This window comes from Dromiciops gliroides, chromosome 3 (assembly GCF_019393635.1).
Source record: "Dromiciops gliroides isolate mDroGli1 chromosome 3, mDroGli1.pri, whole genome shotgun sequence".
Taxonomy (NCBI): domain Eukaryota; kingdom Metazoa; phylum Chordata; class Mammalia; order Microbiotheria; family Microbiotheriidae; genus Dromiciops; species Dromiciops gliroides.
In genome coordinates this window covers 665,512,136-665,520,909 of record NC_057863.1, presented here as the reverse complement: position 1 = coordinate 665,520,909, position 8,774 = coordinate 665,512,136, and positions in this window count along the sequence as shown.

Below are 8,774 nucleotides of genomic sequence, written 5' to 3'. Positions count from 1 at the left end.
AGGGGCAGCTAGGTGGCACAGTGAATAGAGCACCAGCCCTGGATTCAGGAGGACCTGAGTTCAAATCTGACCTCAGACACTTAACACTTACTAGCTGTGTGACCCTGGGCAAGTCAATTGCCTCACCCCAATTGCCTCACCAAAAAATAAAAAAATAAATTAGAGGAATACAGGAGATGTAAGTTACCTAGATTTTAGAAAAGCATTAGACAAAGTCTCTCAAGGTGGAAAAGGTGGAATGCTCTGGCACAACAGACAGAAAGAGTTTTCTTCAATGGTTTGTTTTCGGTCTTGAAGAATGTCTCCAGCTGAGTGACTCGCAGGTCTCTGCTGGCTTGTTATTGTGCTGCATAAGTAATTTTATTGCTATTTTGATGTTACCTGTATAATCTTGCTGTCTATTCTCTCAGAGAGTTACACCCTTTAGTAAAGAATTAAATAGAGGAAGTAAAAAAAAAAAGATCAACAAAGGTAATTGCCCTTTCAGTAGCCTGACAGTCTATGCAGTGATCCATAGCCAGGGACCCCCACTTCTGCAAAGGACTAGGGGGAGGTGCCTTCTGATTTCTCTTCTTTAGGACCAAACTTGGTCCTTATTGTTATGGGGGAAATGGGGTATGGGTTTGGGTTAGGGTTAGGGTTAGGGGTTCTTAGGAATTCCTCTTTAAAGAATGACACCCTCTTGCACACAAAAGCAGTTAGAATAAGATGGTGGTTTATTTAGGGGCAAGGGAAGGGAAGGGGGGAAGAGAAGGGAAGGGAAGGGAAACCAAGAAAAATCCTTGGACTTCTCTTGGGGAGAAAGGCACAAAGTACGTGCCTCTGAGGTACCAATCTCCTCGAGCAGGAGGCTGGTAGGTACTTTTATAGGGGACTGATGGGGGTGGACCATCTGCCTGTGGAAAGTTCCTTTAGTAAGGGAGGACCATCCCCCACTGGTGGTGGCTACAGGAATTGGTTGAGGGATAGCTGCTGATCTCTCAAGCCATCTCTCTTTTCAAGACATAAAGGCCCCAGCCACACCCAAAGTTATCTCCCCAGGGATAAGGGAGATCAGAATGAAGGGTGGAGGTCCCCGAAACTAGCTCAGTCTGATCTGGTTCCGCTTATCTCTCTAGGCATATCTGTCCTCTGTTTTAGTTTCTCAAGGAGAAGATTCCTTGATGTGCCCCAGAGAACTGGGGTGCTCTGCACCCTCAACATTATCATGTTGAAGCATTCAGTTTGGGTTGTTTGCTTATTTTCCTTCCTGTTTATATTGTTGTCATGGAGTATATTGTTTTCCTGGTTCTGCTTGCTGCACATTCATAAATCTTTCCATGCCTTTTTATAGTCATTATATTCATGATTTCTTATAACACAGTTTTAAAAAAAACTTTATAAATGATCTGGGAGTCAAGCTACTTAACAGTAGCCTAATTCTGTTTTTTTGTTTTGTTTTTTTTAAGTGAGGCAATTGGGGTTAAGTGACTTGCCCAGGGTCACACAGCTAGTAAGTGTGTATTAAGTGTCTGAGGCCGGATTTGAACTCAGGTACTCCTGACTCCAGGGCCGGTGCTCTATCCACTGCGCCACCTAGCTGCCCCAGTAGCCTAATTCTTAACATATAATATATAGATACCATTATAATAAGCACCTTGAGGAAATAAAGAACTGAAATAACTCTGCTCATGTCTGGTCCATGCCAGTTTAATGGGGCAGGGATAGGGACTGGACATAGGATTTCATCGGTTTAGGGACATGTCAGTCATTCAGTCAGTAGGTGTTTAATTTATTAATTAAAAAATTTAATTTATTAAAAGTGTTTCCTTTGTGCCAGGTCTCGTGCTAAGTGATGAAGGTACAAAGAGGAAAGGCACAGTCTCTGCCTTCAAGGAGCTTACACTGTAAAGGGAGAGATGACGTACAAACAAGATTATGTGCAGTGTTGAAGGTAATTTCGGTGGGAAGGCAGGAAGTGGAGGTGTGGAGGGGGAGCGTTGCAGGTATGGGGAACAGTAAAGTGTCTTGTATGAAGAATAGCAAAGAAAGCAGGGTCCATGGATTGGAGAGTATGTGTATAAGAAGACTGGACCTATGAGAAGGATTGCAGAGGACTCTAAAACTCAGAGAATTTTATATTTTATCCTGGGGGTAATAGAATTCCCACTATTATAAGATAGACTAGTATATATTTTCTGAAACGTAGAGCAAATGTGTCATACGCTTAGCCCTGCAAAACTCCAGATTAAAATGTAATTGGGAAATATTTAATAAAATAAATAAAAGTATGATTCAACATAGATGATGTTACTTTGTGGTTTTCTGTGTCAATATGGCACCCCTGCTTTGAGTACTGAGAGGTGAAATAAGCTGCCCAGGGTCCCATGGCCAGTAAGTATCTGAAGCAGAACTTGCACCTTAGGCTTGCCAAGTCTGAGGCAAGCTTCCTGTCCACTGTGCTGTGCTCCCAGTATGAGAAAAATGACACTGCCACCCAAAATTAACTTAAAAATTCAATGCAAACAAAAAAAAGACACTTTGTGGAGCTATCCAAAATAATAAAGTTAATTTGGAACAACAAAACGTATTGAATATCAAGGGACATGATGAAAAAAGATAGGAATGAAGTGGAGAATCTTGCTTCCAGACGTCACCATGTCATAAAGGAATAATTAAAACTGGTTAAAAATAGAAGCAGAAGTCAATGGAATAAGGTAGTCAAAGAAGAGTCAAATACAAAAACTTAACCTAGAGCTTGATGATCCTAAAATCACATATTACTTAGGAAAATCTTCCCATTTGAAGAGAAATAGTGGGGAAATTGGAAAGCAATCTGGTAGAAATTGGGTTTACACCAACATCTTATACAATATGCCCCCATTAGTTCAAATTGGATACTGACCTGAATATTAAGGGACATATACAATAAAGTGGAAGTTGATCCTATATCTTTTTTTTTTGCTGGGGGGAGTGGGGCAGTGAGGGGTTAAGTGACTTGCCCAGGGTCATACAGCTAGTAAGTGTCAAGTGTCTGAGGCTGGATTTGAACTCAGGTCCTCCTGAATCCAGGGCCAGTTCTTTATCCACTGTGCCACCTAGCTGCCCAGATCGTATACCTTTCACAGCTACAGGGAAGGGGTGAATTCTTGACCAAACAATGGATAGATGCATGTTAGAAAAGATAAGAAGATATCAGATACATCCAGTTCTTGGTTTATGTACATGGACTGTCCTACAGACCTCTACTTAAAAGGATTTTTCTGTAGCACAGATTTGCCATCTGATTTGGGGGAGGAAGTGAGGCAGGAAGGGACCCACTGTGCATGGAAAGGGGTTATCACACAGTTCAAGGGCATGTGGGGTCTGGGGACAGAAGCAAGAGCAGGGGAAGGAACATGGGTTGGGGCCAGCCATGTGGAGGTAGACATATTGGGGCTGGACACAGGAAAGGCCTGACAAGGATTTAGGAAAGCAGTGTATGGATAGAGGGAAGACAGTCTGTTTATGTGAGGGTGGGTGGAGCAGGGCAAAGGTCTCTGTCAGTGATGGGGTCTCAAGCCAAACCTCCCACCCCCATTGGGCAGGGTGGCAGCAGTGGTAGTCACTCCATGCATTTGATCTGATTTCACTTGGAAGGGGTCTTTTTTTGGTGGGGAGCAGGAAGCTGCACTGAACTGAGGGGCAGGAGTGGGGAGAGCAAGCACAATAAAGTTAGCAGATTGTTTTTGGAATGTGGATTTCTTTCAGAATTATTTACATATAAAGTCGAATTTGTATAATGTGAGTTTATATACATTGAGAAGTGTGGGCAGCTAGATGGCGCAGTGGATAGAACACCGGCCCTGGAGTCAGGAGGACCTGAGTTCAAATCCGGCCTCAGACACTTAACACTTGCTAGCTGTGTGACCCTGGGCAAGTCACTTAATCCCAGTTGCCTCACTAAAAAAAAAATAATAAATTGAGAAGTGTCTCTACATGATATTCAAAAGTGTTTACATGAAGAAAATAGACAAGCATAAAAAGTGATCAACTGGAAAAATCTTTATTAAATGTCTTTCCTAAGGGTTTCATAGCCCAGATATCTAGACAGCTAACAAATACATTCTGCATTAGATAAATAGTCAAAGGATATGCACAAGTCGTTATCAAAAGGAGAATTGCAAATCTTTAATAACTCTGTGAAAGAATGCTCCCAACCACTAAGAATGAGAATTGCAAATCAAAACAGCTGAAGTCTTATGTGATGCCCAGCAAATTGGCAAAGATGACGAAAGATGGGACTCAGTCTATGATGCGTGACAGGTAAAAATAAATCACCTTACCTGCCCCGCAGTGTGGGGGGAGCTAGCTAGGATTTACTTATAAATTAGAAGCTTCAGCAACAGTTAGGCATTAAGCATTTATTAGAGTATATTAGAGGTTAGTAAAGAGAGAACACGTGTCTCTGAAAGAACAGAAAAACCTAGCTCAGATCTACTTGGGAGGGAGAGAGAAAATAGCTGCCTCCACTTAGCAGATCACTAAGTCTTCTCAAGTGGAAGCTTCCCGTGGGACAGGAAGAAGGGCAGTCTCCACACACAGCTCCAAGCTAATTGGCTGGTAGCATTCAAGTCCATTGATTGACATGACTTGAAGGCGGTCCATGAATTGTGAGGTCCCTACTGGACGCTGAATTGACCTTGGAAAGGTCACCCCATGCTCTCTCAACAGGGGGCCCCTGGTAATAACATTCTCATAGATGGAAGGGTTGTGGAAGGAAGGGCCCACTAACATATTGTTGATGGAACTGAATTGGTCCAACTATTCTGGAAAGCAATTTGGAATTATGTAGAAAAGTAAGGGCATCAATACCTGTTACTGCTTCTTTTTCTTTTTTTTTTTTTTTGCGGGGCGATGAGGGCCAAGTGACTTGCCCAGGGTCACACAGCTAGTAAGTCTCAAGTATATGAGGCTAGATTTGAACTCAGGTCCTTCTGAATCCAGGGCCCATGCTTTATCCACTGCGCCACCTAGCTGCCCCCTCTGCTTATTTTTCTTAATGACAGATATATTTATTTAATATTGTAGTCTGTGAATTCTTTCCAGCTGTTTTTATTTTTTGGTGGTTGTTCCCATTATGTCACCTTGAAATAATAGCCACCTCCCAAAGTTACTTAATGCAAATCACCCTTAGGCTGATTTTCAGAAATGACACGGTATAGGCCTATCATCAGCATGAGTCACCCTAAGTGACTACTGAGAGAGTGTTGAATGTGTGGTAGATCTGGGCAATTTTTATGATGTTTTGAAATCTGGAATGCAGGCTTTTTTATTGGGCTTTGGTTTTCAAGAGGTCTGATGGTTTTAAAATAATTTTTCCTTGACTTGTCTTGGAAACAAACAGAAAAATGGAGATAGTCAGTGCTCTTAAGGAACTCACATACTAGTTGTAGGGAGCCAGCTAGTTGGCACAGTGGATAGAGTGATGTGCCTGGAGTCAGGAAGACCTGAGTTAAAATATGATCTAAGAAAGGTAATAGTTGTGTGACCTTGGGCAGGTCACCTGACTTCTTTTTGTCTTTCTTATCTATAAAACAGGAATACTAACATCTATCTGCTAGGGTTGTTGTGAAGATCAAATGCTTAGCACAGTACCTGGCTATAGGAGGCACCATATAAATATCTTTTATTATTATTATTATTATTTTTTAAAAATATCTTTTATTATTAACAAGGGCTTCCCACTCTGGATTCCACAATCTCCAGAAACTCATCATTGTGCAAGATGAAATCAACTCTGAAACCTAACTCCTCAGAACTCCCTGCCCTTGGCACCCCTCTCTTCCTCTAGTTGGAGAGGGTAGGGGTCGGACATCGAAGAACTCTTCCCAAATTCTCAGTTTGAGGAGGGCATCCTGGGAAGTCACCTCATTTCTCACCTGGCTGCTTTTCTGGACCTCATGATCTTTAGAAACTCATCATTCCACAAGATGAGATAAACTCTATAACCTGCAGCTTCTCTGATCATTTCCCACTGCTTTCAGGACTTCATCAAGCCCCACAACCAAGCACCTTCCCCTGGTCAGTTTTCAGCTTCTTTTTTGGTGTCATCTCCCCCATTGGGGCCTGAGCTCCTTGGGAGCCAGGACTATCTTTCCCCTTTTTTGGTACACTTAGTGCTTAGCGAAGTGCCCGGCATGTAGTAGGCATTTAATAAATACAATGATTATTATTGACTACACCCCATCTCAGCTAGTGAATCATAGTCTAGCGCCTGTGACCACTCATCACCCTGTGATGTCACCCACAAGGTCAGACCCTTTCTTCAATCCACCCTGGAACTGTGACCTGGAACTGTGAGATGAACAACAGAGCTGCCATTTGGCATGTGCTGACACTCGTGTAGGAAGAACAAGACTTGATCCGATACAGTTTCTAGAACTTTGGAGGAGTTGAGTTGTAGGAGCTGGATGGCCACTCTTGCTGCTTTTCTACCATCTTGGCTCTGCTCCCATCCTGGGCGTATGGGTATCTTCTAAGGTACAGAGTTGTCCGCATGTTCGATTGTGAGCTCCAGAGCCACAACTGGGATTCAGTTGGCCTTTACATCTCCAGTGCTTGGCACATGGTGGAAGTGTTGACTTGAAATGAGGGCTGTACTTTGACAAAGGTTTGTTCTGCTTCTGTTGAGATAATCCGGCTTCGTGTGTCTTTGTTCTTCATTTTAATTAATTCTGGAAGGATGATTAATTGGGGTCCGACTGAATAGAGGGAACAGAAGCACAGTTCAAGTGTAAAAGCATTTACTGGGTGAGCACAAGAACAGTGGAACCCAGTGTGGCTGCTCCCAAGATTGGGGGTTTAGGGAGTGATTTATAGGTTTTACAACAAAGCGGGGCAGGAGAATAAGAGGAATACAGAATACCTGAAACCAGGATGTTTGTAGGGCAATGAGGGTTAAGTGACTTGCCCAGGGTCACACAGCTGGTGTCAAGTGTCTGAGGCCAGATTGGAAATCAGGTCCTCCTGAATCCAGGGCTGGTGCTTTATCCACTGTGTCACCTAGCTGCCCCCAGGAATTAATTTTAAATTAGAAGTCTAATCTAGTTGGGTTGAATAGCATTGTTCAGAATGAAGAGACCGTTATTCTTATTTTACATCAGCCCTATCCTTGAGAGACTGGGCTTTGGAGAAGGAAATAGGAAAAAAACTTAGGTCTCCCCAATTTTAATAATTGGCCATTAATATAAAACATATAAAATGGATGTGGAATATTGCATAATCTTCAACTCAGGTGATTGGTTGATTTAAGTTTTACAGAATTTCCTTTTGTTTCCCTTTTCTTTTTTGATCTTAATTACAAGAAATAGCTCTCTGGGCAGGGGCTGAGGGAGGAATATGTTCAGAAATGAAAGTGATATAATAAAAGACTTTTTTTTGGTGAGGCAATTGGGGTTAAGTGACTTGCCCAGGGTCACACAGCTAGTGTCTGAGGTCAGATTTGAACTCGGGTCCTCCTGAATCCAGGGCCAGTGCTCTATCCACTGTACCACCTAGCTGCTCCAGATTATTTTTTTTTAAAGAAAATGATTATTAAAATATTTGTAAATGAAACTGATAATTACATTCAGTCTCAGATATTTGCAAACATTCTTCAATGAATCTACAGTAATGTGAGGGAGTTTGGTGTAATCAACTACAGTGGAAAAAGACAGTGGGTAAAAATACAGATTTTTCTAGAATATAACATTTAATTGAATTTCTAGTACATTGAGTTAGAGCCGAGCTTTTTAATCTTTTTTTTGTTTCTTAGAGCCCTTTTGGTCTGGCCTGGTGAAACCTCTGGGCCCCTTCTTGGAATGTTTTAAATACATAAAATACATAGTATTACAAAGGAAATCAATAATATATCATAAAAAATAAAAAAAACCACCAAGTTCTTGGGCCCCAGGTTAAGGACCCTTGAGTTAGAACATTTCTATGCATATTTGTGTGTGTACACATATAACACACATAAACATACAAAAATATGTGAGAGTGAATAGACCATTGGTCTTCGAATCAAGAACATTGATTCAAAAGCAGTGTTTGGGGGCAGCTAGGTGGCGCAGTGGATAAAGCACTGGCCCTGGATTCAGGAGGACCTGAGTTCCAATCTGGCCTCAGACACTTGACACTTACTACCTGTGTGACCCTGGGCAAGTCACTTAATCCTCATTGTCCTGCTCCCCCCCAAAAAAGCAATGTTTGAAAAAAAATTCTCAAAAAGGGGCAGCTAGCTGGCACAGTGGATAAAGCACTGGCTCTGGATTCAGGAGGACTTGAGTTCCAATCAAGCCTCAGACACTTGACCCTGGGCAAGTCACTTAATCCTCATTGCCCTGAAAAAAAGAATTCAAAAGCACTCTGACAGGCAGGAGTTGTGTGACCAGGGACAAAGCACTTAATTCTCAGCATTTTAAGCAGCTTGAAGACTATACTAATGACTTCTTGCTCTAAATTAGTGAAGAGCAATTTCACATAAGGGATTCACAAAATTAATTAGCTCACATATTGAAAGCAAACACACACTCAAATAAATAGTAAATTCAAATGGAGAGATGGATACAGAATTGAGATAGGGATGAATCACAATTGAGAATTTCTTCATGACTTTCAATGTCACAGAAGCCTTTAACAATGTTTATATATATATATATATATATATATATATATATATATATATATATATATATATATAACAATATAGGGGTGTTGAATTTAAAATCGTTTTTGTATCTACCTGTCTCCTACAAAAAGTCAGAGAAATAATG